We start from the raw sequence: 7,787 nt of genomic DNA on the forward strand, positions 1-7,787 counted from the left end.
AAAATTGATTGAAATAGCAAGAGAGAATCAAGGGATGAAAAACACAAATTTTAGGTAGTTTTTACATGAAATAACTTAGTGAAGAGAGGTTATTTAGCTTGGATTTTAAAATCTAGTTAAATTGCTTGATAAAAACTCTCATTTTTGACTCTTTTACAAATCACTCCTATTTTCAAAATTAAAGGTATTTAAAACTCATTTTTAGTCTCTTATTGTTTCGAGACCATTTTAATGCCTTGTAGGCTCAAAAAATGTTTTGCTTAAGTTGAATAACATGTTTATTGAATGAAATTATTGATGATCTATTTAAAAATAAATCTTTGAATTGAAATAATTTATGTTTGTTCTATTATTTGTTGTAACTTCTCACAACTCAAATCAAGTGATGGAGATAGGTGAAGGGCGTTATAGGCATGGTTGGGGGTGGAGGTTGTGGAAATGCAGGGTTGACTCACATAAATTCATTAAACCATTGACTCATCATGCCATAGAAGACATATTTCATTCTATTACTGGAAATGTGCAGAATTGACATGCTTTGACTCGCTTCCTAATTGGAAGCTAAAAATTTACTTTCAATTTCATCAACAATAGCATGACTAGATTGTACCGACATCTTTATATCTATGAGATAAACAGGCTCAGATCAGATCAAAAGCATCACACTATTATGGTTAATTACGGCATGTATTTGCTAGGCTCTGTAACACCCCTAAATCGTACCTCTAATACCAGTAAATGTAACACCCCTCACCTATCATTATCACTAGATTAGGATTATGGGATGCTACAGTGAAAAACAAAACAGGAGCAAGCAGTATTAATTCAAAATTTCTTCTAAACAATTATTAATTGTCAATCATTCAGTTAACACAAGTTATATGTGCAAGATCGAGCTTCAATTGATCTTACGAAAGCTCTAAAAATAATTTAGAACTAAATAGGGACTAATTTTAAACTTTACATAAAACTAAGGGAAAAACATAAAATAGAGGTCACACGATTGTGTGGCAAGGCCATGTGACAGGCTGTGTAACAACCCATTTTTTAGTGGTGTCAGAACCAGTGGTTTCGGGGCCACCAAATCTGACGAGTAAGTTTGTAAATATTGTTATTTAATATTTACGAGTCAAATATGGTTTTAAAAAAAGGTTTTTGATTTGATAATTTATGTTCTATAAGCAATTTATTAAGTTCAAGTGGTATAACCTTAAGATCAAGTGGTTTTAGAAAATAAGGTATCAGGACCTCGTTTCTATAAATCGAACTGTAAATATTTTTATAAATATTTATGGAGTGGCATTAAGGTGATATTAAATTTTTGTTGAAAAATTTTAACGTTTCGATAGTTAATTAATTAAAAGGGACTAAATCGTAAAAGATGTAAAATTTGATCACTATTCAATTTGAGTGATTAAATAGTTAATTGAATAAAGGAAAAGGGACTTAAATGGTAATTAGACCATTTAAGGAGTTAGTGGGCAAATATGGACATGACTTTGGTGTTTTATTTAATTATTAACCAAGGTTAAAATGGTAATTTGATAAATTAATTAAAATAAAAATAAAAACATAAGTAAAATGTGAATGGTTGTCATCTTCTTCCCCATTTTAAAATCGAATTCTTCCATGGATATTAAGATGGTTTCAACCAATTTCAAAGTTTTGCATGGTAAGTAATTTTTACCCATTTTTTATAATTTTTATGTTTTTGACATCGTTGCAATTAGGTTCAACTAGCCCGTACCTTCGATTTTGAAACTGTTAAAAATTTTGAATGTTTCCATTGAAGAACCTTGTGATTTTAGATGTTAAATGATAAATTTGAAATACTATTTGTTATTTAAAAGTATTTTATTAAGTGATTTTTAATGAATTTATTGATTAGGGACTAAATTGTTAAAATTGTAAAAATACAAGGATTCGATGTGAATTTGTTGCAATAATAGGCTGTTATGCATGCCATAAGTATTCATCTAGACTCAAGTTTTGGTAAAAATTGTTAATTTGCATGTTTTAGGCTCAAGGACTAAATTAAATAAAAGTAAAACTTTAAGGGCAATTTTGTAAAAATTTCAAAAAAGACTAAATTGCATAAAATAAATTGTTTTACTGTCTAAACTAATTGATTGAATGAAATTATTAATTTAGATCAAGATTGGGTGGAAAATCGAGAAGGATAGAAAATTACCAAAATGCCCCTGTACTTTGTCAATTCTGCAATTTAGCTAAGTAAGTTCGTATAAACTGTATTATGTATAATGTTGATTAAATTGACTCTTAGTATATGATTTTATTAGAAATGAATCAATATGTATGTCAACGATGTATGATGATTATCGAGCCCCGTTTGAAACTTAGGAATTCGTAGGATACAAATGAAATGTTAGGGTTTACATGTTTCGGGTTCTAGTCTTGAATGTTCTACCCGTGGCTGAGATCTGGCATGTGTTGCAGATACTCCAAAACTTGTGTGAGTAATACCATGTAGCTACAATCCGACCCACAACTCGTGCGAGCAGGCCCATTTTCGCAGCTCGTGTGAATGTAACACCCATTACCCGTGTCAGATGTCGGGATAGGATACAATGCATTACCGGACTTAAACATAACCAATCATACAAAACCGAGTCATGAAATTTCATCCAAATTAAAACTTTTCATATTTCATATTAAAGTCCCTAATATGGGCTTATGAGACCCAATACATACTTTGAAAGTGGTTTGGGACCAAACGGAGAACTTTTGAAAACTTTGAAAATTTTCTTGAAAAACAGGGGCACATGCCCTGAGCACATGGCCATGTAACCAACCGTGTGGATGAAAGTTAGGCTAGTTACCAAGCCTTTTTCCATCCAAACATTTACACACTTATACCAAATTATCAACACACAACATGTCATTATCATAAACGTACAACTTAACCAATAATAGCCAACATCAATGGCCTTATACAAAATAAACTATCAAATAACATAGGCCAACATTTTAGGCCAAATCAATTATGACACATAACAAAATAACCAAGTCCTCTATACATGTCATAATTCATAATATTTCTTTCAAAATACCAAAAGAGTGTTGATAGTGTGGATGGATCTCTGACGATCTCCGTACCCCAAGCTAGCTTGGTGACACTATAAGACAAGGGAAAGAAAAGGGAGTAAGCATATAGCTTAGTAAGTTGGTATGTAAATAATAAACAATTTATTAACATACTTTTATCAATCCTCAGTTCTCAAGATAATACAATCATATTTGCACATAGTTTCACTATTCACTCATGTTCATATCAAGCTATCTACGCGAGTCATAGCCATTAAATTATTTATATCTTGAGCTACGAAACTCTGAATTGAGATCTGCTAAATTTCTCTGAAACTACACTCACATATCTTCTTACCATAAAATTTTAAAAATTTATGGTTTAGTCAATAAGTACAGTTTATTCTTTAAAATCATCCCTATTCTGCTGTCTAACAGTTCCAACCCTTCTTTACTAAAAATTAATTATCTCTTAGTACGGAGTTCAGATGATGTTCCTGTTTGTTTCTATTGAAAATAGACTCATTAATAATTTTAATAATATAAACTATAACCCATAATTCTTCTTATAAAATTTTTAATGATTTTCCAAATTTAGAACAGGGGATTCCAAAATCATTCTGCCTTGTCTCACAAAAATTCAAATATCTCATAATATGAAATTCTCTTGCTTACACTGTTTCTTTTATGTAAAACTAGACTTAATAATATTTAATTTCATATCTTATTCAACCTCTAATTTGATTTTCACAATTTTTGGGGATTTTTCAAAGTTATACAACGACTGCTGTCCAGAACTATTTTATTACTAAGTTTACTCTTTCATGTTTTGTTTGTATTAACTTTCATTTACACACACATAACACCAAACATGTCCATAGCTAGCCATTCCAATAGCTAGTCATTATCAAATATTTACAAGTCTTCATAGTCATACTTACTCCACATCAACCTTACCAAAATTTGATCATATATCGAGCACATTGCTCATTAATATATATACACATGTACCTGCACTCATTCATCACATAATCACAATCATTTACACTTAGTCATTTCCCGTTGAACACATTGGAATATTAACGGATACATTGGAATATTTCACATAGTGCCACACTTTTAGCCAAAGCTACGTCACATCACTTACCACACATAGGCTCGTTCTCGAGCTATTCACATTCGCGAGTCTACTCACACAAGCTGTCGGTCATTCGTAACTACTCAGTGCTTCTCACACAACCTGTCAGGAATCCACAACACATGCTAGATTACCCAGTCACTGGTAGAACTTATAAGACCAGCACCCGTATTCACTTAGTCACAATTTCACATAGGTTCCTAGTGACATGTCATTGGGAAATTTCTCACTTGTCGATATTTTGTCAAATACATCAAATATTCAGCCACATTTCACAAAATATATCAAAATATGAAAGCATAAGTAAAAACGATGCATCATTTACATACGAACTTACCTCGATCCAAAATATCAAATGTTTGCGTTTTAGTCCACAACCTTGCCTTTTTCCCGGTCAAGGTCAATTCATCCTCTTTCTTGATCTATAATAACACATTTAACTCATTTAATACACACATTTTCAATTCAGTCCCAAAAACACCTTATGGAAAAATTACATTTTTGCCCCTAACTTTTCACATATTTATAATTTTTCCCCTGGGCTCGTAAATTGAAAAGTATTAATTTTTATCATTACCCAAGCCTAACTGATTCATATTCCCTCTTATAGAAGCCCAAAATTTTCACTAAATCACATTTTTTACACATATTTTACAACTTTTACAAATAGGTCCCTTTTTGCAATTTTACTAAAAATCACTTAGTAAAAGTTGTTTATTACACTTTAAACTTTCATATTCTACCATAAAACATCAAAAAACATGCAAGTCATCCATGGGTAAATTTTTAAACACAAACCCTAGCTCAAAATAATGGTAGAAATAGCTAAACCGAGCTACGGGGATCTAAAAAATGTAACAAACATTAAAAACGGGGATAAAACAGACTTAAAATCGAGCTTGGAAGCTTGAAAAACCCTAGCTGTGTCTTCCTTATGTGAAATTCGGCCAAGGGGTTGAAGATGAGCAAAAATTGGCTTTTAATTCATTTAATCACCAAATTACTAAAATACCCTTAACTTAAAAATATTCTATTTGACCTATTTCATGTCCATTTTTGTCCAACAAATTAACCAATGGTCTAATTACCTTTTAAGGACCTCTAATTTGGTCCTTTCGACTAAATTGAGTGCCTAAACGTCAAAATTTTCGAATGAAATTTCCATGAAATCATTTCGTACAACTGTAGATCATAAAAATATAAGAATAATAATTTTTTCCCGTCAAATTTGTGGCTCCGAAACCACTGTTTCGAGTAGGCCCAAAATCAGGCTATTACAGTGAGCATATATGTAAATGAATTGACGGACTATAGTTATATGTTTAGCAGACTTCATGTGAGCTATCCCACGTATCCAATGATATTCTATTCGATTCAACGAGTATGAATTTATAAGGACGTGGTAAGTGATCTATATGAACCAAGACATGTATGTATGAAAACCTTTGAAATGGTGAGCTATAGGGGAAAATATGTTACGTTGAAATGGATGACAAATCCAAATGAATCATGTTTAAGTATAATGGCTATCCATGTTTAATTGCCTATGAATTATGCTCATGTATAATGGTTATCCATGTCAAATTCATATGAATCGTATTTAAATGAACTAATATGTGTTGTTGATGTGCTTAGGCTTATGCCAAGCTTGTGAATATGATTGATGTTTATGATTATGTTTGTACTATGCATATGAAACAAGTAAGAAAAGGGAATAAAACAGTAAGTACGTAATTGGGATGTATTATGATGTTATAAAAAGGTTTAATTAGATAAATCATGTATTCATATGTGAGTAAATTACTTATGCTTTGAATGAATCTATCTATGCCATGGATAAATACACTAAATTGAGAATTAATAATATTGTTTAGGCTTATGGTAAGCATTGAGAATAGAAATGAGAGCAAATAAATTGAAAGGTGCATAATCTTATTGTAACGCCCCTTACCCATGTCAGACGCCAGGACAAGGTACGAGGCATTACCAGACTTTAACATAATCAATCATACAAAATCGAGACTTGAAATTTCGTCCAAATTAAAATTTTCTTTTTTTTATATCCGATTTATCAACTGAACATGGCATTATCAAACACGTACAACCCATACAATATTCGCCAACATCGACAGCTTTATACAAAATGGACTATCAAATAATATGGGCTAAATCAATTATGACACATAACAAAATGACCAAGTCCTTTATAAATTCCATAATTTCAAAATAATGTTTTCAAAATACCAAAAGAAATTTGATAGTGTAGATGGATCTCTGACGATCACCTAATCCCGAGCTAGCTTGGTGATTCTATAAAACAAGGGAAAAGAGAGGAGAGTAAGAATATAGCCTAGTAAGTAAGTATGTAATTAATAAACAAGTTTCTAGCATCTTTCCATAAATAATATAATCATAATCACACATAAATTCACTATTTATTCAAGTTCCAGCAAGCTATTTATTCGCGTCATAGTCACTAAATTATTTTTATCCAGAGCTATGGAACTCAAAATTCAGATCTGTAAATTTTATCTAAAACTAGACTCATATATATTCTTACCATAAAATTTTCAGAATTTTTTGTTTATCCAATTAGTACAGTTTATTCTTTAAAATTTCTCTTGTTTCACTGCTCAACAGCTCAGACCCCTCTTCACTAAAAATTAATTATCTCTTTGTAAAGAATTCAAATGATGTTCCTGTTTTTTCTCTTGAAAATAGACTCATTTAGAAATTTAAGCATGTAAATTAAAAACCATAATTATTTTTATAAAATTTTTAGTGATTTTCCAAAGTTGGAATAGAGGATTTCGAAATCATTCTGACCCTATCTCACTAAAATTCAAATATCTCAAAATATTTAACTCTTTTGCTTACTCTGTTTCCTTTATATGAAAATAGACTCATTAAGCTTTAATTTCATATCTCATCAAACTTCTAATTCAATTTCCACAATTTTTGTGATTTTTAAAACTCACACAACTATTTCTGTCCTAAACTATTTTGTCGTTAAATTTACTCTTTCTTAATGTCATTACTTCATTTCATCGTACCAAAGGGTCGATTAAAGATCAAACACATTGTTCATCACATATATTTTCACTTAATGAGTTTTCAATGAACACTTTGAAAAAATCTCAGTTACACGGTGGATCAGCACACAGCACCACCCTTACAGTCAATAGTACTCGGCGAAATCAGCACATAACAACCACCTTTATACTCAATGGTACCGGGTGAAATCAGCACATAGCAACCACCTATATAACCATTGGTATCCTGTGAAATCAGTACATAGCAACCACCTTTATTTTCATTAATATCGGGTGGAATCAGCACAAAGCATCCACCTATAATTCCAACGATATCCGGCCTATTCCGAAGGTTCAACCATGAATTCTCACTTTTTTTTAACCTTTTTCCAACTTTTCCATATTCAACCACAACTCATAATTCACCTCAAGTAATTATCCCATATTCAATCATATCTTATAAAAATGCTAAAACATAAGTAAAAACAAGGTATTAATCACATACAAACTTACCTCGGTGCAAAATATAATAATTTTGCAATTCAGTCCATAATCTTTTCTTTTCCCTGATC

This window comes from Gossypium hirsutum, chromosome D03, assembly GCF_007990345.1.
Source record: "Gossypium hirsutum isolate 1008001.06 chromosome D03, Gossypium_hirsutum_v2.1, whole genome shotgun sequence".
Taxonomy (NCBI): domain Eukaryota; kingdom Viridiplantae; phylum Streptophyta; class Magnoliopsida; order Malvales; family Malvaceae; genus Gossypium; species Gossypium hirsutum.